This window comes from Chenopodium album, chromosome 3 (genome assembly GCF_948465745.1).
Source record: "Chenopodium album chromosome 3, dcCheAlbu1.1, whole genome shotgun sequence".
Classification (NCBI taxonomy): Eukaryota; Viridiplantae; Streptophyta; class Magnoliopsida; order Caryophyllales; family Amaranthaceae; genus Chenopodium; species Chenopodium album.
Window position 1 is genome coordinate 43,503,206 of NC_137836.1, and position 26,349 is coordinate 43,529,554.

The 26,349-nt window shown below is 41.1% G+C and overlaps 1 non-coding gene across 1 annotated transcript; it reads left to right on the top strand.

Annotated features, from left to right (window-relative positions):
* Window positions 1–5,693: 5,693 nt before the first annotated feature.
* Window positions 5,694–5,800, top strand: LOC145626055 (small nucleolar RNA R71). Its single transcript, XR_014110927.1, has one exon. It is a non-coding gene; the product is annotated as a small nucleolar RNA R71 (small nucleolar RNA).
* Window positions 5,801–26,349: the final 20,549 nt, after the last annotated feature.

The window sequence follows — 26,349 nt, forward strand, 5'->3', positions numbered from 1 at the left end:
AATAAGTGAGAGAAAAGCTATGCTTAAAGGAGCCATATCCTAATAAAACCCATGATCAAAATAAACAATGATCATACATCTCCTACATAACCAACTCTAGCATCAACCAAATATACTCCAATCACAATAAATAAACCCAACTCTTACAATTTCACTCATAAGATATAATGATAAAGAAGTGGAGTGAATAAACAAACTTATTTTCCAAACTTGAATATTTCATTGAGACTCACTTTTTTTTCTTGAACAACCTCCAACTGGAACATTTGAACATTTTTTTCTTTTGAAGTTCACTTATTTTTTCAATTTTTTTTTCTTTGAACTTCTCTTTCTTTTTTCTCATAACATCATGCTTTATTTTATTCAAGAAAATATAACTCTCAAACTCATCAGAAAAATAAACATGATAAAAAAAAAAAAAAAAAAAAAAACAACTTCTCAATAACCCACCCAAATTGTGCAAATAATAAGCACACTACAAACTCCCTTACCTCACTCACTAATAGCTCCCCCAAGCCAAGCTTGGGACTAGTAACCAATGGGGCAAAACAGGCTTGTAATGTGGCTAATAAAACAACAAAAAGTCAAGGCAACAACATGGGTAGCAAGAAGGGAACAAATGTATCTACAATCATCTGGAGGCTACCTAAAAGAACAAATGCCTTCGTCCTCCTCAATGTGCATAATAATGAATCATATAAACATTACTTATAGTTGCAAACCAATACTCAAATTCATTGACATACCAGGAACTATGGAACTATCACACATTCCTTACCAAATCAACTAGTCAAGCACTATATTCACAAGTAGTTGGACAAAATTGACGCATGTAAAGGTTTCAAGGCAATCAAACATCAAATCATGATCAACTAATCCACAATGCCTATCATCAAATACCAAGAATCAAAACAATTTTCTCAAGTAAGGGGCACAGGGAAGCATAATTTATAATTCATTGGAACGTATTTTTGAATTTTTTTTATTTTTCAATTTTTTTGTATTTTTGTATATATAAGAAAGCAATAAAACTAACCTAGAAAGCAGGAAATAAAACCTAATAAAACACACCAAAAATAAAAGAAAAGAGAAAAAGAAATATACCAAACCAAAATCTCCCCCAAGCCAGAATCAGACAATGTCCTCATTGGCTCGGGAACTAGCCCAGCATAGCTAGTCCTGATCATCCTCATCCATCGAGCCGAAACCCGCACCTCCACTGCCACCTGCACCACCTGCACCAGAAGAGCTACCACCAAAATAATCAGCGTGAAAACTCCCTCCCCCCGCCGGTCCCCCAAAAGGAATGTCCTGGCCGTACCCGAAGAAAGACGAATAGTCAGTGTAAATACCACGGGCAGTGGGATCCCTATCGTATCCCTGGGGTGGAGGCTGAAACTAGTCAGGGTGAATAGCGTCGTCGGGAATGTTGCCCCGACGAGCATAATCATCGTACATAGGGTAGAGGGCTCTACCCTGGTTCCTCTCTAGGTACCCTAACCTCTGGTCTAGGGAGCCTACCATACTCCTAAGGTCAGTATGGGCATGCTCGATACATCCTAGGGCCTGACCTATACTCTGAAGATCCCAAACTGGGTCAGAGTCAACATGAGGGACGGAGTGGGACATACGAGGTGGAGAGAAAGCCACCTCGGGCTGAGGCTGGGGTGGTGGAACTGGTGGTGGTGGTGCTTGCCCCCTAGCGTTGGCAACTAAAACATCATAAGTGTAAGAAGGTTTCCCTGGGGGGAAGGCGGTCAAGTCAGGACTGGGTAGGGGAAAAATGGGCAAAGGTTGCTCGCTCCCAGTCCGAATACACCAAAAGGGTGTCTGCTCGCTATCCGGTCTAACCCACCCCACATCCTCAAAATACCTAGCAGTCATGTAGGTATCTGGTCCACAGTTGGTCAGCTGGTGGGGTCCGTCTACTACAAAACCGGCCTTTTTCACCGCTATTCGAGTGATAAGGCCACCTAAACGGATAGGGGTCTTGGAAGTGGTGCTGGCTGTGGCATGCCTACTCAAATGGTAAACTATAAACCTACCTATGTTCAATTTCCCGTACCCGTACACATAATGTCCTATGACAGCTAGTTCGTTAGATTGAGCGTTATGAGGCTCAGCCCTACCTAAAAAACACAAACCCGCAAATCTTTGCCAGATTTTTGGGACAGGGTGGTGAATAGGTTTGGTACTAGCATGTTGAGGGTCGGGGGTAGGCAAACCAGTCAAAGCATAATATAAGTCACCCATTTTATAGTCCGCATGCCACTGGTGAGATAATTCAGAATTTAATTAAAAAATTTTACAAAATTCTACAAAAGTTAAACTAATATTTCTATTATTTAACCTGAAAAATAAATTTGGCCCATTTCTACTACTAACAACATGAAAAGTGGACAGGAATTCACAAGTAAGGTCTCGGTATGTAGGATAGTGCATGTCAACAAATTTTCTCATGCCAATGTCATTCAAAAATCGTTTTACGAAATCATACAAACCAAATGATTCTAGGGTAGGGCGGTGTAACCACCGAGAAAGAATTACCTCACGACCGATTAAGTGCTCTAGCCGTTCCTTTTGCTCTCTGCTCACAATCCGGATCGTCGGCCAGTACGGGAGTTGCAAGTCCGGGTCGTATTCCTCCCTCGAACTGGAGCTCCTACCAAAAATGGACCTAGCCCTCTTTGAAGCCATGTTTAAGAAATGGGTTTGAAAATTTATTGAATTAAAACTGAAAAATTTTTATATGAAAGTGTAGAGGATGAAGAGAGGATCACAAATATGTAAAGAGTTTTGAATTTGGGTAAGAAATGGAGGAGAAATCTTAGAGAGAAGGTAGGGAGAATTTGAGTTTTAGAGAGAGAAAGTAATGGAGGAAGAAGAAATGGAGGAAGAAAGAAGAAAGAAAGAAGAAAAAGTTAGCGGACGCCATTCGCGCCCGGTCGGGCAGTGGGTCGCCCGGTCGGGCGATCAGGGTTATTTCGCATGCTGGTTCTCGCGCCAGGTCGGGCGGCCTTCGCCGGTCGGGCGATCTAATTCACCCAAATTTCGATCCCTTTCGCGCCCGGTCGGGCGCCTTTCGCCCGGTCGGGTGATCTAAAGATTCGATTTTTTCCAACTCTCGCGCCCGGCCGGGCGATCTGTAGGCCAAAAATTTCGCCCTTCTCGCGCCCGATCGGGCAAGGCTTGCCTGATCGGGCAGACAAATTAGTCCGTAAACGACGAATTTCACGCCCGGTCGTACGCCACTCGCCCGATCGGGCGAAATTACTTATTTCCAGATCCTTGCTCTCGCGCCCAATCGGGCGAGATTCGCCCGGTTGGGCCTGAGACTAAATCGGCGAAATATTATTTTTCCTCTTTTCTCCAAAATTTGGCTAACTCTTTTCCTTCAAACCTGTACAAACACTCATAAAACTCATTAAATTCCATCATCTCTCCTCTCATAAGTAAAAGAAAAGAAAAACTAGCCTAAAAAGCATTAAAAATACGGGTTGCCTCCCGTAAAGCGCTGGTTTATCTAGGTCCCGCACGACCCTGTTACCAAGTACAATATCTAGGACCCTTGGCCTAACACTTGATCGGGTGGTTTCTCACCCGGTCTAGCGGTGTTCAGGCTGCGATGCGGCTTCTTGAGATACCCTGTGGGACGCCAAATCACCTTATCTGGTGGATCCTCCTTGACTTGAACTGGGGGGTCTTCAATGCTACGCACTAAAAATCCTCCTTCGATCGAAGGTTGCTTCAAATTTTCATTGCGTTCAAAGCTTGCAACTTGATCTAGCGGAACACTTACCGTAGGCTCGATTTGCACAACTTGCTCGATCGGTTCCACCTGTTCATCCTCGAAACCAAGACCGACATTGTAGAGTGCTCTTTCTATTGCATCGACTTCCTTCTGCCATTTGTCTATCTCATCTGAAAAGGATGCAACACAAGATACCGCCTCCAAGGGATCTTTTTCAAGAGTTTGGGGCTTGTTAGAATAATTTACAACCACATTAACACTGAAACATTTCTCCTCAGTCATGGAGCTTTTAGGGGCATTATTCAGATTAAAAACAACTTTATCATCCCCTACTGATAATGTTAACTTACCACTTATTACATCTATGACTGCTCCTGCAGTGTTAAGGAATGGTCTACCCAAAATAATTGGGGTTTGCATATCCTCAGCCATATCAAGAACAACGAAATCTACAGGTATATAAAATTTACCTACTCTAACGGGGACATCCTCTAAAACACCTAAGGGGTATTTGAAAGAACAGTCGGCCATTTGTAGAGTTATATTGGTAGCTTTTAATTTACCCATATTCAACTTAGAACACACAGATAATGGCATGACGCTAACACTTGCACCCAAATCACATAATGCATTATCAATCAAGAGATTTCCAATATGACAAGGGATGGAAAAACTACCCGGATCTTTTAGTTTAGGTGGAGACTTATTTTGAAGTATGGCACTACACTCTGCAGTGAAAGCTACTGTCTCTACCTCACTAATAGACCTTTTCCTCGTCAATATTTCTTTCATAAATTTTGCATACGAGGGGATTTGTGTGATTAATTCAGTAAAGGGAACTGTTACCTTCAAATCTTTTACCACCTCCAGGAACTTACCAAACTGCTTATCCAAATTTGTCTTCAATTGACTATTGGGGAATGGGAGTTTGATAATTGGCTTTGGAGCATTATTACTCTTATCTGGAGTAGCCACCTTCTCTAGAGTTGTACCCTGCAATGTAGAATTAGATATGTTAGTATTATCTTTCAGCCCTGTAGGGCTATCAACTTCATTGTTTGGTTTAACGGAATTAAGATTAGCATTATTTGATAAAACAGGTTCGTCAACTCTGGGCATAGAGGGCCCTTCATAGTTTGAACCACTCCTTAGAGTAATTGCAAATTCTTGATCCGTAGGCCGGGTTGGCTATGCCCGCAGAGCTCCCTGTTGGCGGACTTGTAGGGTAGCGGAGAGTTGCGCAATTTGATTATCTACAATTTTATTATGCGCTAGAATTTGATCAATTGTCGCATCTCTGCTCTCCATGTGCTTTTGCATATTGGCCAACATTGCTCTAATTTCCACCAAAGAAGGGTCAGAAGATGACGAGGGTTGTTGTGGTTGGTTCTTCTGGCTAGCATTGGGATGGTAATATTTCTGCTGCTGTTGCTGTGGCGCATGTGGTTCTTGTGGTGGTGGATTTTGAACATTAGTGCTCCGGTAGGAAAGGTACGGATGATTCCGATACCCAGGATTGTAAGTGTTGGAGTATGGGTTATTCTGCCTATAAGCTTGGAAGGCATTAACTTGCTCCGCGGAACTCCTGCAATCTTGCTCCCAATGACCTACAATACCACAATTTTCACAGAAAGCCTCATTAGAATTATTATTAATCGCATAAACATTAGCTACATTAGCAGTGCTCAGATTATCTAATTTTTGGCAAATAGAGGTTAGTTGAGCTTGCAAAAAGGATACAGAGTCGACACTATGCTTCCCCTTGTTAGCGAATCCTCTAGGGTTCCCATATTGGGAATTATGTATCGCCATGTCTTCAATAACCTGACCTGCATCTTCAACATCAAAATTCATAAACCTCCTACTAGCTGCAGAGTCTAAAATTATTCGAAAAGAATTTCCCACGCCATTATAAAAGGCTTGGATTAACTGCCATTGTGCTAAATTGTGGTGGGGGCAATCTCTTTGTAAATCTTTGAACCTCTCCCAAGCCTCATATAAAGATTCATCGGCTTCTTGGGCAAAGTTCTGGATCGCACTCCGTAGTAAGGTTGTTCTCCCTGCAGGATAATACTTGTTATAGAAATTTAAAACAAGAGTTTCCCAGTCAGTTATATCAAGTGTAGTTCTATTTAAGCCATTAAACCACAATTTAGCTTTTCCAGTTAAAGAGAAGGGAAAGAGAATCTCCCTGATTTGGTCTTGAGTGACCCCGGCTTGCCTGATGGTGTTGCAATATTGACAATAGTCGGCAATGTGAAGATTTGGGTCTTCACCCTTGGCTCCACTGAATTGCTTCCTCTCTATCATCGTTATAAATTGAGGTTTAATTTCAAATTGAACCCCATCAAGAACCGGAGTAGGGGTGAGATGTGGAAAATCCGTAAGCTTTGGTTGTGAATAATCACTAAGCTTCTTTGGAGCCGTCATCTCTGATTCTGCGTCTGATGATGTCTCTGAATCGCTAGAACCAGTTGGAGGATCTCGGTGATTATTGTTATTATCACCAGAATCCGCCAGGATTTGCTTGTAGAGATTTTTCTGTCTATGGAAGGAACGTTCGATCTCAGGATCGAATGGGATGTAACCTGATCTGGAACACCTGGGCATAAACAAAAACTAGAAGCAAATATGAGATTTGTCTCAGAGAACTAACGCTCTCTGAGACAAAAGGGAAATAATCTAGACTACAAAAACAATCAGAAATAAAATAAAACCGTTTCCCCGGCAACGACGCCAAATTTTGACAGGATAAAGTCGTATCCCCAAATCAAAAGTAAATACCTAAATCCTCTAACTAAAGTAGATAGGAAAGTAGGGTCGATCTCCACAGGGAAACAAGTCTTTCTATTCCTAATTAACTAAAATAATCTAGATTATGAAGTAACCAATATTTATATTTGAATGAGAAACTAAACTACGAAGATTGAGAATAGGGAGAAACAATGTATAAAAGGATCTAGGGCATAGGTTCACCAATAAATAATACTCCAGGGTAAAACATAGTAATCAATCATTGACATTGCATAAATAACACGATTAACAGGCTCTCGCAATTTATTAATCAACATAGATCTAACAGGCTCTCGCCATTTACTAGATCTAAGTTCTTATTGAAAATAGCCTTTAATATCAAATTAACATCTGCTCGATTCATCAATTTAACATTGTTATACTTTTACAAGCCGCAATTGTAAAACGTTAAAACAATTCAATAAGAAATTATCATGCAATACCAATAATCAATAATAGTCAATCATCAATGCATCAATTAACCAGATTGTAAAGGGCTTTCGCTACGTATTACAATCACACAATTAATTTACCGGTATTAAGTCTCATCTCTCGAATCTCGACTTAACCATTTATAAATTAACCTGCCTATTGAAACTAGACCTAAACATTAATTCTCATCTGTCGAATCTCGAATCAATGTTGTCAAACTCATGCATAAAAGATCAGGCCTAATCTAGTCACAGAGCATTAAATCAATCAATAGGAAATTAATCTAGCATTGATAATTAACAACAACAATTTACCCCTTCTTATTATTTATGGATCCCCATAAACCCTAGAAATAAAACTACTCACACATATTAAAAACTAAACTAATCAAAGTAATAAAATAAATCATGATGAAAGGAATAAAATAAACAACTAAGATTAAGGGAAGAGAAATCGTTACCAAAATAAATCTGGAATTAAGAGTAGAATTAAGAACAAAGGTTTTTAGAGAAAGAAATCTAAGAGAACAATTAAGAGAGTAAGGAAAGAGTAAAGAGAGAAAAAGAGATACTAAAATCGTATTACGGAGGAGTATTTATACTCCGTACAAAATTCCTAAACTAAAACAAATTAAAACGACGTTAAACGTCTCCTAAGAAATACACGCGCCCGATCGGGCGAGGCACCGCCCGATCGGGTGCGCCTTTTTGCTCATATTAATAATCTCGCGCCCGGCAGGGCGCGTCACCGGGCGCCAGCCAAAGCTTCTCCTGCCCGGCCGGGCGCGACTCCGGGTGCCAGCCTTTTTGGCCGGGCGGCTCATTTGGGCCACTATTTAGACTTCGATTGGGCTCCAACTCTTCGGGCCAATCTGGTTTTCCTCTTCCGGTCTTGAATACTCGGTCCAAATGCCCCGGTATCACCTATACCGAGCCCTTAATCACCGGTTCGATGGCTCTAACCGGCCCTGGGCTATAAACTCGATCTGGTCGTGCTTTTCCAATGCTCGTGATTGCTCCAAAATAACTCGGGAAAATACTCCAAAAGCATAAATCCCTGCAAAAGTCAACCAAATCTACAAAAACACTATAAAACACCAATTAGTAATAAAAGTGGCCCTAAAGAGCCAAAAACACTAATAATTATGACCGAGGGACGGGGGGTAAAATACTATATAAATTAGACACATCACTAGGGTTTGTTATTAATCTTGTTAGTATCATGCCTAGGATCTTGCTATTATTATGCTTTAACATGAGGATGATAATGATTATTGATTATAATTATTGTTATAATTATTATAATTGTCATGATTATTATTATGTTGCTTGATGATTTTTATTGTTATTTCCTGATCACGCCTTTTATGCATGTTTAAAGGGAATTTGTACTTGTAACCACGCTTAATAAGATAATTAATAATCTTGTTAGGGTTAGTTTGATTACAATTCAAGTGATCGCCAATAATAGATTTATTTGTGCATTAATATTCAACCAACATAGATAAACAGGTTTACGGTTAATCCTATTGATTGCATGTTAGTCAAAAAGCGCACATGAATACGATCAGAATAAAGTAGAGGCCTATTATTAGGGCAGGTTCAATCTCTTTTAGGTTGGATTTGTAACTTCATCCCCGAACTACCAGTCATGGTTCAAGACCTATTGGAGTTGACGATCTCCTGGATCGTTAAGGGGTGTAACCTTCACCTCGTGAACGGTTTACAAGTTCCTAAAACTTGTTGGCGACTCTTTTGCTCTATCTTCTTTCCCTTTGGACGTCACCATATTTAAGTGTATTATCACAGTGGGGTTCAAGCTAGGGATAACGCTTGAAATATTCCCTACATTAATTCCTAAAATTTATTTCGGCAATGATTTAAAATGAGTGGATGAGACTCGAAAAGTTCTAAGTATTTCATGTGCGTAATTTTGATTAACATTATTGTCATATGCATAAAAAAAGATCTCATTGGAAAGACCATCCGTAATGACTTAAAACATAGGATTTTTACACGTAGAAAATTTGAGGAATATCTTTCACAACTAGGATCAAAATAACACTGCGCGAAACTGGAAAATTTTATCGAGCATAGAAAGCTGCTGAGGCATGTAGGAACTAGCCTCAACGAACAAAGATTAGCGCCAGTATTTTGACTTTAGAGCCAGACGACAGCCTCTGTCGCCAGCCGCTAAAGCCAAAAAGTGGCGATGTCGCCAAGTTCTTCCAATACCGAGCCAGAAATATGCGTTCTAATTTCGACCAGTTTTTAGCATTGTTTGCTCGATCCTACTTCCTGATTGAGTTATCTCACTTTTCTAAAACCCATATGTGTTCTACATATGGACATAACCCTTTGGGAATTCATGCTCCATCTACCTGATTGAACGCTCTGAGAAACAAAGGGTACATCCGAGAATTTTGATTTCACCAAACCATGGAAGCGAGTTTTTCTAAATTCGCAGTGTTCTATCCACTCGCGCCAACCCTTCACGATTAGGCTTCCGCGCGGTGCATCCGGACAATTAACTATGGACCCTCTGTTGACTAACCTATATCCCGAACTTCAGAGAACTAGAGCCGTGGTTAGGTTGCAAACTCATTGCATCATATTGTGCCTACTTGACAAATTGTGCATTATTTGTTGTGCATACTCTATGTGTTTTTCCTAACTGTTTGTTTGACTTGTGATAAGATTAAATAAATTAATGACTAAAAGAACTTTGCCTAATTAATTAATTAATTAGAGTAAATAAAGTCTAATATTTTAATCAGAGTTCACTTAGTACGACTTTAGGTATACCCCTGTTGAGCAATAATACCGAAAACAGTTTCAGAACGGCGCTCCAGTAATGGCGCCAAAGTTTGAACTGTAGCGCCATTCTGTGGAGTGTGGCGCCTGGTGACAATCCTGTCGCCTGGCGCTACACTGCAAAGAGAGGCGCTAGTCCTGTCGTTTTGACGACAGTTCGGTTTATTGCTCGAGTCATCACTTTGTGTCCAATTAAACAGTTTGCTAATTAATTCGGTTAATTTTTACTATTAATAATGCCTTGTTAAGAGTCTAGGCACTAAGTCCCGTGGTCTTACACAAAAGTGCAAGCATGTCACTTACACTCACCACATAACGCACACACCAATACACACTTTTGACCATGTCTAAGAAAGTCTTGTATGCGCGTTTTTTTCGTCATTTTTTTAGGGGGGGTAAGTCGGATATTAATCCTCCAATTTAAATCACATGTTTAAATACCATACTTAATTTCTAAAAATATATACCTTATTTTTTCCAAAAATATACACCTATTTTTATTTTTCCTCTTTAAAACCGTAAAGTCAAGGTTGATTTGAGTCAAATAATTAAAACAAAAATGGTGTAAATTACAGCGCGTGGTCAAGAAAGGAAGGGCGGTTAATCAAAGACAATCTTTTTGTACAAGTCCAACTTTTCGACAAACCCATCGCTCGTAAGAGGAAAGCTAGGACAGTAATGGAAACACAAGAAGAAGTCAATGAGCTCAGGAACCAACTGGTTACCGTGACTGAGGCATTAAAGATTCCAACCCTCAAGATCGATAATCCCGTGAAACAACAACAGATGGACCTCATGCAAGAGAGTCTGAGCAAGCTATCTAGCGACTACAAGTTTCAAGGGATTAGCTCACAAGGGGTCTCGGTGGACAAGGATCTTCTTCCGCAGAAGTTCAATGCCGACGACATCCCGAAATTCAAAGCAACTAATAACCCTTATTTTCATTTAAGAGCCTTCGAAATAATAATGAGTATTAGGGGTATCGACAAGAAAGTGTTCCCCTCTCTGTTCTCACTATCTCTCGAAACCGTTTGCCAGCAATGGTTCTTTTCTCTCGAGAAAGAAAAAACCTCCACCTGGGAGTCCATAGCAAACGCTTTCGTTGATAGATATAAATGCAATATTCAAGTTGAGACCGACCATAGGGAACCTGAAATACTCAAGAAGAAGGAGAATGAAGGCTTCACCTCCTCCTTTAACAAATGGAGAGAAACCTCAGCTAAGATGATTGAGGTGCCTAGTGAAAAACAGTCCGTAAGGTTATTCATCAAAAACCTTCAAGAAAAGTACTCCAAGCATCTCAAATATCAGAATAATCTCCATACCTTCAAGGCCGTCTACGACATTGGAATTAATATTGAAGACGACCTGGCTAAGTTGAAAGCTGCCAACAATAACTCCAACAGTGGCTGGAAAGGCAAGAAGAACGACAATCCTTCTTCTTTCAAAACCACCCACTGAAACAATGTTAGCACTTTAAACCTAAATGAAGTCCTTGCTATGAATAATCAAGAACAAAAGAAACCATTTAGGAGGCACTTTACTCCTATTGGCATGAGTTATGACACCGCATTTGACCGATTAAATGCAAAAGGTCTTATAACTCCTATTGGACCATTTGGGGACCCACCAGTCGGAAAGAGGACGACTAACTGGAACCCCAATGCACATTGCAAGTATCACCAAGGTAGGGGTCATCTTACCGAGAATTGTTGGAAGCTTAAAGAAGCTATCCAAGACTTAATCGACAACAACAAGCTTCCATTGCCCCCTGCCAGTAAGAAGCTAAGTATTGATAATGCGCCTCTCGCTCACTCCTTGGCCATCTCTGATGAGGAAAACGAGGTTGATCCCTCGTCTCTCATCATACTTGTTAAAGAGATCCATGCTATCGAAGAAGAGGAGGAGATCTTTTTCGACGCCATGGATAACCTTCCAGAATTAGCAAGTAAAGAGGACTTACAATTGCTTATACTGACTATGATGGAAGGATCACACTTGCTATGTGAAGCCCTTAAAGTTGTAAAAGAACTTCAGAAGAAATATGACGAGGTTCCACTCTCGAAAAATAAACGTAAGAGAGAGTTCACACCCATGGGAATGACCTATGATGCTATTTTTGATCATCTTTATGATCAAGGACTAATCAAACTTATTGGCCCTACTGAGGATCCAACACCAGAAAATCGATCTTCAGGGTAGGATCCCAAGTCCTACTGCAAGTACCATCGAGGAAACGATCATACCACAAATGAATGCTACAAGTTTCAAAACCTCATTCAAGATCTTGTGGAAGCCAATAAGATCTCATTACCTCTAGCTAGCAAGGGAACGAGGAAACACTTTTCTTTGCAAGTAACCGATAAACCCAAGAAGAGTAATAGACTCTACACTCCAATTGGGATCCCATACGTACATATGTTCAAAATGGTCTCCGAGAGTGGCGAGATCAAACCTCTCGAACCGAGACTATTTAAATCATTAAAAAGGACAGATAGATATTATTGTCAATATCATCAATCAAGGGGTCATACTATCGAAAATTGTTTTAAATTCAAGGATTTAATTAGAAAATGATTGATGATAAGAAGCTAGTCCAGGTTCCACTAGAAGAGGATGTAAATATTAATGGAGTTTGGGACAACGACGAAGAAGACGTATATTTAAAAGACATGGTAGGACCTCCACCTTCGGTGTCATATGCCATGGATGACTTTTGGGTTAGAGAAGATTCATCAATAGACGTCCTCATAAGATCTGGGAGAATGCAACCTCCAATTTCGACATAACACATGCCAACCACACAGCAAGTTCCCATACCTATTATAGAAGATAATGACATCGTCAAAGAGTTCAAGAAAACCAAAGTTGAAATGAACGTATGGAAGCTTCTAGCAACATCTCGAGAACATAGGTTGGCCGTAATGAATGCCCTGGATAAAATAGGGATAGATTCTGACACCACTCCTGAGGGGTTGGATAATTTCCTCACGAGTGATCTCCCTAGTCCCATCAACTTGATCACCTATTCCGACAAGGATTTGCCCCCTGAAGGTGACAAACACTATAAGGCATTAAACCTCACAGTGGTTTGCAAGAGAATGAACGTCGCTATGACTCTTGTAGACAATGGATCAGCCATTAATGTCTGTCCACTTAGAACTGCGAGGATGTTAGGCATAAGGGATGAAGACTTAACCCCGTCAACGCAAGGAATAAGAGTATATGACAACACTCGTCGTCAAGATCTTGGTAAAATTACCATGAATGTAACGGCGGGAGCGATAGAACACGCTACTACTTTCCAAGTAGTAGATATTAAAGCTTCATTCAATCTATTGTTGGGACGCCCTTGGCTTCATGACCTAAAGGTCGTCCCCTCATCTCTCCACCAACAAGTAAAAGCTATAGTTGGAGGAATTCCTATTATCATCGATGCTTCGCCTATGAGAATTAAATCTATAGAGAATCCAATAATTAATGTGGAGCACGATGAAGACGATGAAGATTTGTGGGGCTTTAATGAAGAGGTCTCCTCAATCTAGGAGGATGAAAGGACCCCTCTCTACCACGACCCCAATTCCAACATAATCGTGAATGCTATTCTTAAGAAGCAAGGACATTTTCCTGGGATGACCTTAGGAAAGAAGAAAGGGACAAACTACGGCGCAGGGGGACGTACACCCATCATCGCATAAAATTGCGTCGTACGAGGAGTAACCTCTCCACCAGCTCCAGCTCCAGCTCTGGTCTCCTCGGGGGGAGGAAAACTCAGAACAGGACCCGTCCACCCAAGATCAACCTGAGGCTAAGGCTGCGGAGGCTACTGCGATGACGAGCTGACCTCGTACATCTCACCACCTCTAAGAGCCGAGGTAGCCTCTCCCTGGCCTACCGGCGCAGCATGTGCACCCTTAGATGAAGAGCTTGAGCCCTCTACCGCCTCGGTACGGGCAGCCTCACAACGACCGCCTCGACCACCCAAACCAGTGCGGCGACGCTCGAGCTAGACCTCCTTGACTCTCTCCGCACCTCAGGTCTCGTGCGGGTACGAGAAGGAATGGGCTGACCCTGCAAAAGAAACTAAGATCAGAAACATGCAAAATAGAAGCGGTAATGCAAAAACATAAGAAGCGAAGCTACCTCCTGAACGGCGTCGTCTCGACGGCATGTAGCCACGTTCCTCATCCGGACGAGCTGGCTCCAAAAGTCATCTATACATCGCGCCATCGCCGTGACCACCTCGTGCGAAAACTCTCAGGAAAATAAAGTCAGTAAACATGCATAACATATATGGACAAAAAGTTGCAAATAAACAAGCTTACCCGAGTCTGGTGACGAGGAATCGACCGCTCCACAAAGTGCTCGCCCTCAGGAGCCGGATGAATCATCTCCTCAATCGGCCCATATGTCCCCTGATAGTGGATAGACATATGAGGTGGCACGAACTCAGCAGGATCACCCTAACAAAGCAAATCAAAATCAGTAAAGCATTAATTGGGAGCTACTTAACAAAAGGTAAAAGCAGAAAATCATACCGCCACATCCTCAGCAGGTACAGGGACTGGAGCTAACAACGGCAGTAGCTCCTCCTCATAGCACCGCCCAAGGATCATGTAAGATCGCCAAGGGGTACCAGCTCCCTCTGACATGCTCACCAACCGCGCGCCATTAAACATATGACGCGGTGGAGGAGCAGCAACGACAAAGGTATCTGAGGATTGCTGAATAGCAACCCTCTCTCCAAGATACGCAACCGCTCCATAAGTCCCCAAGAAGTAGCGACGCTTAGTAGAATACTGCGCGGCTAGCACGGGGACTGCCAAATCGACCCACGGTCAGTACAGCACATCAGACTCCAGCAAAGAACGCCTATCAAACAAGAATCTATCGAAGGTATCACAAAATGTTCAAAAATGTAAAGAACCATACCGAGATGATCCAATCTCGGACGTAAGCAGTAGACATCCCCACACGGCGGCTGTCGACACGGCGGACATCCCCAATCTTTACAGGAAATAAAGTGTACCTCTACGACCCTCCAAAAACCGGATAGAGTAACGTTCCCCGTGAAGGACCGATGTCGACACGAGTCCCGCAACGCTCGGATGAAAGCAGCATAGGCCAAGCTGGCCTAGTCGTAAGTCCCGATCCGGTGTAGATCACGGACTGCAGGAAGATAGTAAAGCAGCGCCCTACTACCCTTGTCAGGAGAGAACGTCCTTGACAGCAAGATAAGTGCAAAGATGCGCACCCGCTGCTCTTAGATAGTCTCACCATCATCAAAAGCCGCTGCTAGAGTCGAGCGGCGAATCCCCCTAGCACTGAACTGAGTTGACTCTAACACAGCTCGAGCCCGAACATCAATCGGACCCTACAGCTCATCGACCTCGGGAGAAAAGACACTAATCTCGCTGTCGAACGGCAGCGCCATAGAGCTAAACTCCAGTCCCGTAATGAGACTGAAGTCGGTCGGAGTGACCATCATCTCACCCCAAGGGAAGTGGAAAGTGTTGGTGGTGTCCCTAAAGAACTCCACCAGAGCACGAACGACATGGTGACCCTCGCTGGAGGCAATCATGGCCTCTGAGGTCTCAAATAGTGCAGTCAGTCCGCAAGACTCCCATAGAAGTCTCGTCTCGTCGTCTTTGGCGATGTACATCTTGTACAGGTCGCCCAAACCGTCGCAACCGGAAACGTGACAACGTGTCCTCCCAACCGTGATGCCCTGTCTCACCCTCTCAGATATATGATGGACGACAGAGAAGTACAAAGTCCGCTAATCCCACTCAGGGAGTCGGCCGAGCGAAGTGGACGGATCAGCGTCGTCCTCTAAAGGCTCATGCTCCCGTCGAACGTCTCGGGACCGTGAACCAGAGCCTCGCTGTCTAGCCATGCTACATTGTGTAGAATCATTATAAATTAAGGTTCTATGGTATCTAAGGTTCGCCTAGCCGCATGATACACGAATTGAGCATACACGGCATTTTCAAGCAATCAAACAATTTCTTGCAATACTATAGTAATTATTATGACAAATTGGACAAGAATTGCTAGCAAAAAATATCAAGAACAAGCAACATTGTCTTCCCGACCTTAAGAGGTTCAACAATGGTGATTTGTTCGTTTCTTCACCAAATTGAGTCAAACAAGTCTCAAATTACTCCTAAGGCAATATATAAACATAATCAAGCAATTTCATGGCATCAAATTCTATAAACAAAGAGAATTTAGCAATTCTAATTTCCAATTTTCAAGAAATTCGTGAACAAATGCATGCAAAATTCATTAAAACCAAAGTGAGTTTGAAAGAAACTTACATAGATCAGGAAAATGGATGGAATAAGATTTTATTTGCAACAAATTTGAGCGAATTTGGTTGAGAAATGAATAAGAAAGAGTGAATTGAAGTTCTGAGCAAATTCTCGAGCAAGAAACGAGCAGCAGCAGCGGAAATGAAGAAGAGAAGGGTATTTAAGGAAAACCCGACTCTAGCGCCAAGCGTCAAACCTTGGCGTCAGTCGATAAGGCTTAGCGCCTGGCGCTACATACAGCAAAAAATGCGGCGCTAGCGTTATATCAGCGGCGTCAGATTTCTCATCCACTCAGTATGGTTGTTCCAACCTTATGCAATATGTTTTGGGTTCCTTGGTACGCCAGTTATCCCCTCTAAGCAATTTGACACGATTTTTAGTAATCAGCTTGATTACAATTACATAAAGTGATCGGCCTGATGAAAGATCGTCTCACTTAGCTTAAAGCGCCTAAGCATTGGCTCATCACAAAAGGCAGCGACATACAGGTTCATACGACAAAAGGCACCGACATACTGGTTCATTCAGTAAAAGGCACCGACATACAGGTTCAAAAGCAGTAGAAGCGCCGGCGTACAGGCATAGCGGAAACAAAGTTCAAGCGAGCTTTTAAAGATCAACAAGCGTGGGTCTTCGGTAATTTTATTTGGAAATATTATCGCAACGAATGAGGATAGCTTCAAGCAAGGATATCTTCGGCAGCGTTCCCTAGCTTGCAGAGAATTGTCACAAACAACAGGAGGTCGTTTCAGGCGAAGCAATCTTCGATGGGGTTCTCTAGCTTGCAGAAGTCTATCATGGCGGAATTGGAGGCAGTTACAAGCGTAGCAGTCTTCAGGCGGCATTCTCTAGCTTGTAGGAGGTTGTCAAAAATACAGAAATACAGGAATACAGTAGGAAAACGGTTACCTTCAGAGACGTGTGCTCGACGGTGCAAGATACGCGTTTCTTAACTCTTTTATCTGTTTACTTATGCTAGTTTGCAGGTATTGGCGTTACAAGAGTGATTTAGGATCGCCAAACGTTCTGAATCATTCTCTGTCCCTATCGATACTTTGACTTTTGTTTTCGAAACTTGTGTTTCTCCAAACTCAGTCAAATTGAGGGCTTCCGTAGAAACCCATTTGTGTCTCCCCAAAACCAAACCCGGTGATGGGTACCTTTCACGTCGAATCGTAATCGAATGAAGTGAAAGAGTGGAAAGTCTGGTGTGCGGATAGTTTTAATTTCTTTTCTTTTCTCTCTGTTTTTGAAAACCTATTTTAAGAAAACAGCCAATCCAGTTTGGTTGGTCCATGATATGGGTCCAATATTAGTGTAGTTGGATAGGGCTTGAAAAGAGCTTTCCAACGATATATTATAAGCCCAATTCCGATGAATAATGAGGAAGTTATGGCCAAATTACTAAACTGAGCCCGGTTTGAGCCTTATATGCGGCCCAATGATCTAGAGGAGGGCCTAATATGGATTTATCATTCCTAATGCAATTAGGGATGGTTTTAGTTTTCTAGATTCTTCTAGAAGGTTATTTTCATTCCTAATTCAATTAGCATTGATAAATTGACTTTTGTTGACTTTTTAGAGTTTTAATCAGAATAAAAGAATGTTTTTGTGGAAAATACGATTTTGTCCTCCTGTACGGTTAATTTCTATCTGATTTCAGAAAACGCGTTAGAAATTTAATCAGCGCCAAACGCCAGTCATTAGCGCCTGGCGCTAAGTCGGTGCCTGGCGCTAACCTTGTTTTTGCGCGTCAGAACTCTGTTTTGATTTTCTATCTTTTTGGCTGATTTTCTCTATAAATAGTCTTCTAAAAACTCAGTTTTCATTTACCAATTCTCATCAATTCTCATCTACAGTCATCAACTCTCTTATTCTCTCTCTCTTTTCTAAACTAGCCCTTTTACAAACACAATTCCGCATTCACAAGACCTAGATACACCTAGCATTATTCGAAGTTGCCTTCGCCCTAAACGTGAAAGGTTTTAATTTCTGAGGGTTTGGTCCCAAATCTCTCTTTCAATTATTTAATTTAATTTTTTTAATTATTATTTTCCTTGAAGTTACTAACGTGTGTATTTTGTTATTAGAAAGAGGTACGAGGTATCCAAGTAAGTGCTTTAATTAATTCATTGATATTATGATGTAGAAATCATGCTTAGGTTGATATTATGATTCCTAATGTTATGTTAGGGCGTTTTGATCTTCCTAGTATCATATCTAGGGTAATTTTAATATCAAGTATGATTAAAAGTATGACGCCTTTTGTGTTCTTCCTAATATTCATGTTAATATCATGTTAGGGCTAAAGCTTTGATTTTTAATGTTTAGTGACATGCTAGGGTTTGTTATTAATCTTGTTAGTATCATGCCTAGGATCTTGCTATTATTATGCTTTAACATGATGATGATGATGATTATTGATTATAATTATTGTTATGATTATTATAATTGTCATGATTATTATTATGTTGCTTGATGATTTTTATTTTATTGCTTGATCACGCCTTTTATGCATGTTTAAAGGGAATTTGTACTTGTAATCACGCTTAATAAGATAATTAATAATCTTGTTAGGATTAATTTGATTATAATTCAAGTGATCACCAATAATAGATTTATTTGTTCATTAATATTCAACCAACATAGATAAACAGGTTTAAGGTTAATCCTATTGATTACATGTTAGTTAGAAAGCGCACATGAATACGATCAGAATAAAGTAGAGGCCTATTATTAGGGCAGGTTCAATCTCTTTTAGGTTGGATTTGTACCTTCATCCCTGAATTACCAGTCATGGTTCAAGACCTATTGGAGTTGACGATCTCCTGGATCGTTAAGGGGTGTAAGCTTCACATCGTGAACGGTTTACAAGTTCCTAAAACTTGTTGGCGACTCTTTTACTCTATCTTCTTTCCCTTTGGACACCACCATACTTAATTGTATGATCACAGTGGGGTTCAAGCTAGGGATAACGCATGAAATATTCCCTACACCATGCGTGAAGGAAGAGCATCCAAGACAGTAGATATTTTTGGGTTTACTACCACCTGGGATTGTTGTACCACTGATTTTGTTGATGTTTCATTATCAACTTGTTCCTCCTCACTTTCCACAAAGGAAACCATATTCGCCGTAACCACAGTAAAGTAGTTTTCGGGGAAATATTCCTCCAAAGTTACAAGAGACAACGTCTCTTGCTCAAGCAAATCAATAGGGAGGACCTTTTGCTTGCCGGCCTCTTTTGCTTTTTTTTTTTTTTACCCTTTAAATGCTTGTATTTCCTCTTCCTTTGTTGCTTTCTTTGGCGATGCAAAGGTTAAGGTTTAGGATTATGCACTTGTTTTCTTGGCCTTCTCCTTGTCATCAATGTCCACCCTTCGTCATCATCTTCATTTTGAGAGTTAACATGTGTTTGGTGTTCAACCTGAGACGAGACTTCATGTCGAATAGGTTGACCCTCCACAAGTATGATCACTGGCTCCAAACTTCCAAATTGCAAAGCTTAGCCGAAAATGATGGTTAAGTAGATATTGAGGCATGATTTGATGTCACTGGCTTGTCGACATCTAGCTCGATTGCCCATCCTTCGCCAATTGCATAATTTTCTCCTTAAGTGTAATACACTTTTCAATAGGATGACTGATCAACCTATGATACAGAGAATAATTGGGATCAGATGTCTTGTTCATTTGCTCAGGACGCTTTTACTTCGGCAATTCGACGATTTTGTATTCAAGCAATTTGTCTAACATGCCAGACAAGTCAGAGTATGGGAAAGGGTACTTCTTAGCTTGAAGCTCTTTCAAAGTGGGTTTATTTTTCTTGACAAATCTCGAAGATGAACCCTTAGCTTACTTTCTTCTTTTTTATTCCATGAAATCTTGATGGGTGCAGAAGAGGTAGTCACAGACAACGTCTCCTTAGTTGAACTTTTGGAGGACTTGTCTTTTTTTATAATACTCCTTCTTTTCTTTCTTGGCTTCCGAAGCAAGCCCCTTCTTCTTCTTGTTGTAGGTGATCGAGAGTTCCATGTCATGACCTCTCGTCGCCAACTCTTGAAAATATCCTAGTTTGATGCCCTTTCGGATGTAATGTAGTTCCCAACTCATCCCATTAATGCACATATCTATGTAAGAGGTTTCAGTCAGTTGATCTTTAAATTCCAAACTTAGAGCGCGCCAGCGGTTGATGTAATCAATGACTGGCTCTTCATCCTATTGCGCAGTTTGAGTTTGCTCAGACATGCTAACAACACGCTCAGTGCTGAAGAATAGCCCCAAATACTCCATTTCCATTTGATCCCAACTGTCAATGGACTCAGCTTCTAAGTTTGTGTACCAGTCAAAAGTGGTTCCCTTAAGAGAACAAATGAATTGTTTAACAAGCATGTTACCCCTGGTACCATCATTGCTGCACGTCTCTATGAAGTGTGCAACATGTTGTTTTGGGTTACCCTTTCCATCAAAGAGTTGAAATTTTAGAGGTTGGTATCCAAATGGAATTTTCAGCTCATCAATCCTCCTAGTGTAAGGCTTCACATAACGTCGGCTATTTAATGAAACTCCCCCTCCAAGTTGGCTCTTGACAGCATTGGCTATCATAGCTTGAACTTGTTCAGTAGTGATTGAATTTTGTGACCCATTTGGCTATAATTCTATTTATTTAATGCTACCATCTGAGTTGTCATCGCTTTCAGTCTCAATCGGTTAGTTGTTTCTCAAGCTTCTTTGTCAAAGCAACAATTTGTTCATTTTGCTGTTTGATTTGAGCATCTTTTTCCTCCCCATATTTCTTTAGCTATTCAAGGGTATTGCTCATTTCATGTTGTTATTGTTCGACCGTCTTAGTATGCTTCACCATAACAGCAACAAAAGTAGGCTCAGGTGAGCTCACACTAAACTCATTCTCATGTCCTTCATTTAAGTGATAGAAGGATGAATTTGTGTGGATGATATGCTCTAACATACCAAACACAAGACTCTCATGTGATTCATGAGTGGAGGACGTGAAATGACCGTCTTTGCTTCATGACTGAGAAAAAAATATTATTATTCCCATCACCAAGCTGCATCTAGTCAATCTTAGATTTCTTTCTATAAACACTTTCCTGGATACCTAACCAATGTTTCACATTTTCAATAGCTTCCATCACCAGAGCATACAGATCAGTGTTAGTAACATCACTAGAGATTTGCTTCTGAATATCAGTGAGATGATTTTGAGCATAATCAAGTTTTGCACTGATATCACCAAACTTGTGAGTGTTCAGATTTTTCAAAGCAGCCTTAACATGCTTAAGCTTACACCAAATATCATCCATAGCATTTCCAGAACCAGTGCTTTGCCAAGTAGTTTCCACAACAGACAAGAAACTGTCATGCTCAGCAAGACAATTAAGGAACCCAAAAGGTCTCCCTTTCCCAGGCAAAGCATGAAGGATTTCATAAAAAATAGGGTTATGATCAGAAAGTGAAGGAGGCAAATAAACAGCTTCAACATGACCATAACAATTAATCCATTTTTTATTAACAAAACCTCTATCAATCCTAGAAAAAGTTCTAGGACCCTCATGAGCTTTGTTACACCAAGAGAAAAAAAGAGCCCTTGCTTTTGATTTCAACAAGAGCCAAATCATCAATACATTGCTGAAAATCTCTAGTCTCATACTCAGAGACAGCAGCCCCATTTAGCCTATCATCAGCAGACAAGATAGAATTGAAGTCTCCAGTACATAACCAAGGCAAGGGAGTACTAGGCAGACCCTTAAGACCACTCCATAACTGTAATCTGTCTTGAATAGTATGCAAACCATAAACAAAAGTAACCATAATCTGAGTCTGCAAATCCTTTGTGCTAAGTAAGCAATGAATCAACTGCTCAGTAGAAAAAAGAACATCCAAAGTAAGACACTCAGCTTTCCACCCCACCCAAATTCTACCTTTAGGTGAGTGAGAGTAGTTACAATGCCAAGACCAAGAGAAACCAATCTTCTTCTGAATATTCACACTATTTTGTTGCTTTACTTTAGTTTCTAAAGGACACATAACATTAATTTTGTGCTCTGAAAGAAGCTTCTTAACATAAGCTATCTTCCCAGGGTCATTAAGACCCCATACATTCCATGATAACACTAACATATCCCCAAAGAGGGATTACCATCACCCCGGTTAGGATCATCAGTTTCATCATCAATATCAACCACATCATCATTATCAGTAGCCAAAGGAAGGTAAGTGTTTGAGTTTGTGACAGTAACAGGGATAGAGATTTTCCTGTTAGCTTTCTTCTTTGACTTTTTGCCAAGGACCTACCATTCTTCAGGTTTCTGAACTTGAGGAACTGGGATTTCCTTAATAGGTTCAGAAGCTTTATCTTCACCAGCAGGATTAGCTTTCTTAGGCACCAAAACTTTCTTAACCTGAGCTGGAGCAGTTTTTTGTTCACCTTTTCTTCTGCTTTGGCTTCTGAGGTGCAGCACAATCATGCCCCACCTTATTGCAATTTTTGCAAAATGGTGGTGTCCATTCAAAAAGGACCTTAATCTCAATTAGCTCACCAACACGACTCTCGACCCAGACAGAACTAGGAAGATCGAGGCTTAGTAACATCAATTTCCACAAGAATTCTAGCAAAGGAGACCCTGAGCTGTCTAGAAGTACATTCATCAGCACATACAGGAACACCAAGCAAACTACCAATTCTACTTAGGGTTTCAGCACCCCAGCAATTCAAAGGCAAATTAGGAAGCTTAATCCACAAAGGTATGGTTCTAAAGATTTCAACATGAAAATCAAACTTCTCAGACCAAGCTTTCACAATAGCTGGTTTTCCAAAGAACATGTGGGGTCCAGAGCATAGTACAACATTCTTATCATCTACAGATTTCAAATTATTGATGAAGTATCCCTCATCATGCCAGAATATGTCTGGTTTAGCTATGTGATTCCAATTATAAGCAATGAACTTATGAACTGCAGAAATAGTAGGAGAATAACCAACTACATAGAAAATAAGAGCATTACCCCATTTCTTGTTGCCCTTAAGAATCTAAGTTTTGCAATTGATTTACCATCCCTTATCTCACGAGCAATAAAAGACAGGGAGGTTCCTTTCGCATTCAACTTTCCTTTGAATAGGTCCTTCCATTCTTCAGCAGGAGCTTCAGGAACATGATTGAAGTCATTAGACTCCTTAGAAGTTTCAGGATTAGCATCAGGAGTAACCATCGAGCTCTGATTTTTCCCTCTAACCAATGGAACAGTAACCGCAAAAACCCTAGTTACCGTTCTATTGGATTGAGCTTGATTTTGGGCAATCGAATTCCTATGAATGCTTTCCAGCATTCTCAAGTCACCTCTGGATACCTTTCCAGCAGTTTGATGCACCAGATATGTAGGAGGAGTCACTATTTCATCTGCTACAACAATCGGGTCAGTTGAAGAGATCCTAGATTTTCTCAAATTATCCAGGATCTTGTCAAAAGGAGCATGATTAGTGTTTTGCGGGAGAGGAGTTGATGTTTTCTTCTTGCGTGCCATGATGAAGAAGAAGCTAGATGAAGAACCCTACCTAGTTGCTCAAATCGCCATGGAAATCGCTTAGAGAGGAAAGTCAACAGAAAGTCAACGCAAGCAAAACTCGATTATTTTTAATATAGTTAATTTAAGGTAAATAACATTACTTAGTAAGTCAATAATAGTAATTGAAGATAAATGTAGACACCTGATTGTGTCTCCTCAAAAACCAAACCCAGTGATGAATACCTTTCACGTCATTGATTATCGAACGAAGTGAAAGTGTGAAAAAGTAATTGTGATGCAGTTGTTTTAATATAAAAATGCTACAAGCAGAGTTATCTTCGACGATGTTACATAGGATATGGAAGATTGTAAAAAAACGGGAGATGACTACAAGCGGAGTAATCTTCGATGGTGCTCCCTAAAATGTAAAGGACTATCACAGCGGAAATTGAAGGTAGCTACAAGCGGAGCAGTCTTCAGGCGATGTCCCCTAGCTTGTGGAGGTCATCAAACAAAATCGATTATCCCAGAAGCGTGTACTCGATGGTGCATAATACACATTTCTTAACTCTATTATTTGTTTAACTAACGCTAGTTTGCAGATATCGGCGTTACAAGAATGATTTAGGATCGTCGAACGTTCTGAATCATTCTTCGTCCCTATCACTACTTTGACTTTTATTTTTGAAATATGCGTTTCTCCAAACTCAGTCAAAGTGAGAGATTTTGTAGACACCTGATTGTGTCTCCCCTAAAACGAAACCTAGTGATGAATACCTTTCACATCATTGATTATCGAACAAAGTGAAAGTGTGAAAAAATAATTGTGATGCGGTGTTTTAATATAAAAATTCTTCTTTCTGTTTTTAAAAATGTACTTTATTTATGAAAATATCCGGTCCAATTTTGTTTGTTCCATGATAAGGGTACAATAAAGGTGTAGTTAGATTGGGCTCGCAAACAGATTTCCAACGATATATTATAAGCCCAATTTCGATGAATAACGAGGAATTTATGGCCAAAATACTAAGTTGGGCCCGAAACAAGTTTTATGTACGACCCAATGATCTAGTAGAGGGCCCATTAATTATTTATTTGGGTATTTATACCCCTCCAAGTGGACCAATGAGAGGGTGACATGTGTCGCTCTAAGAGGTGTCCAAATGGACTCCCTAGATGACGACACGTTTCGCTCAAATATGCCCTCTGGGAATGACGACCTTCAAGGCCCAAATCCCAAGGTGAGCCGCAAAACGGCGCTGCCCTAATTTTTAGGTCATCAAACCGTAGGACAGGGCACATTTTTCTAGGACCCTATAAATAGAGAGATTTCCCCAATAATTAGGAGAACATTTTTGAACCTTACGTCTTAATCATTAGGACATTTATTGCTCTTGAAAACATAGAACACCTGATCTCAGAATCCAAGAAGATACCTACTTTTCGCATATTTTTCTCAAAATCCGTACTAACTTAATCTTTGAAGGCAGACCTTTAACCATTTGGAGCTCCGTTTGTTTTGCAGGTACAGGTGCCCTTGTCGGATCCAGTCTTCGAGTCGTAACTCTCCCAAGGGACTTAAAAACACCCAAAATATTTGGCGCTGTCTTTGGGGAGAGTACCTCAAAGATGGCTTCACAAGATCTACCTGTACTGCCTCTAGAGACTAACCGGCCTCTGGAAAATGTAGAGGTCCAGATGGACCATGACTCTGGTGACGATGGAGAAATTGAAACCTATGTGGCCCACGATGGGTCCTTCATCTCTAAGCGCATCCGTCATAAAGACAGGCGGGAGCACAATGTTGTCCAGGCGAGTACAAGCAGGCCCCTTGGACAGGCGAGCAAGTCCTCAGGGCAGCCGATTGATCCATCCCAGGCGACAGGATTAACCCAGTCACCCGAGACGAGCTCATGAAATTCATGAGCAGTTTCAAGGGTGAAATCAAAGACTTAATCACCAAGCAGATGCCTGCTCCTAGGAAGGAACAGTGGGGAAAAAACTAGCCCAGGTTGGAAAGTAGAAGTCGGTTAGGGACTGTCAGCCGACTCCTCATCCCGTTCCAAAGGAGAAGGCTCGACCCTAAATCGACCTCTAAAGACTCCGTTTCCCAGAAACGATAACAAGAAATTTCATCCGGCATGTACAGCCGGATGGTAGCAAAAAGACATTGTCTGATGCTCGACATTACATTGAGCAAAAGAAGAACCAACATCTGTCAGAGTCGGCATCCACGCCGACTTATCATCATAGCTTTCAGAATACCTTGGTGAGGGATTCTCAATATGTGCATGGGACCCTGTCAAGCGGCCCTCTCGTCTAGTCGGGATCCCATGTAATAAACTTGGCGTAGTATATGGCCCAGCCATTATACATGCCGCCTTCTTTGCCTTACATTAAGCCTGCCTTCTTTGGAGGACAGGCGTCATATAACTACCAGCCGATGGACTGACAGCTTAGGCTACAAAACCTTAGAGAATAACCTTCTGCGTTCTCCAAGGAAATAGCTGAGGCCGAACAGCCGGCCAAGGTTAAAAATTTGTTGGTTGGGACCTATGATGGTAACGCCAAAGAACCTAGAAGACAACCTTTTGGCATACACCCACCTCATGTACTTACAAGGGTTGGATGATGCCGCATGGTGTTGTTGTTTTCCAGCTACCCTGAAGGGCATAGCCCAACAGTGGTTCGGCAATCTGCCGGCTGGCTGTATCAATAGCTTC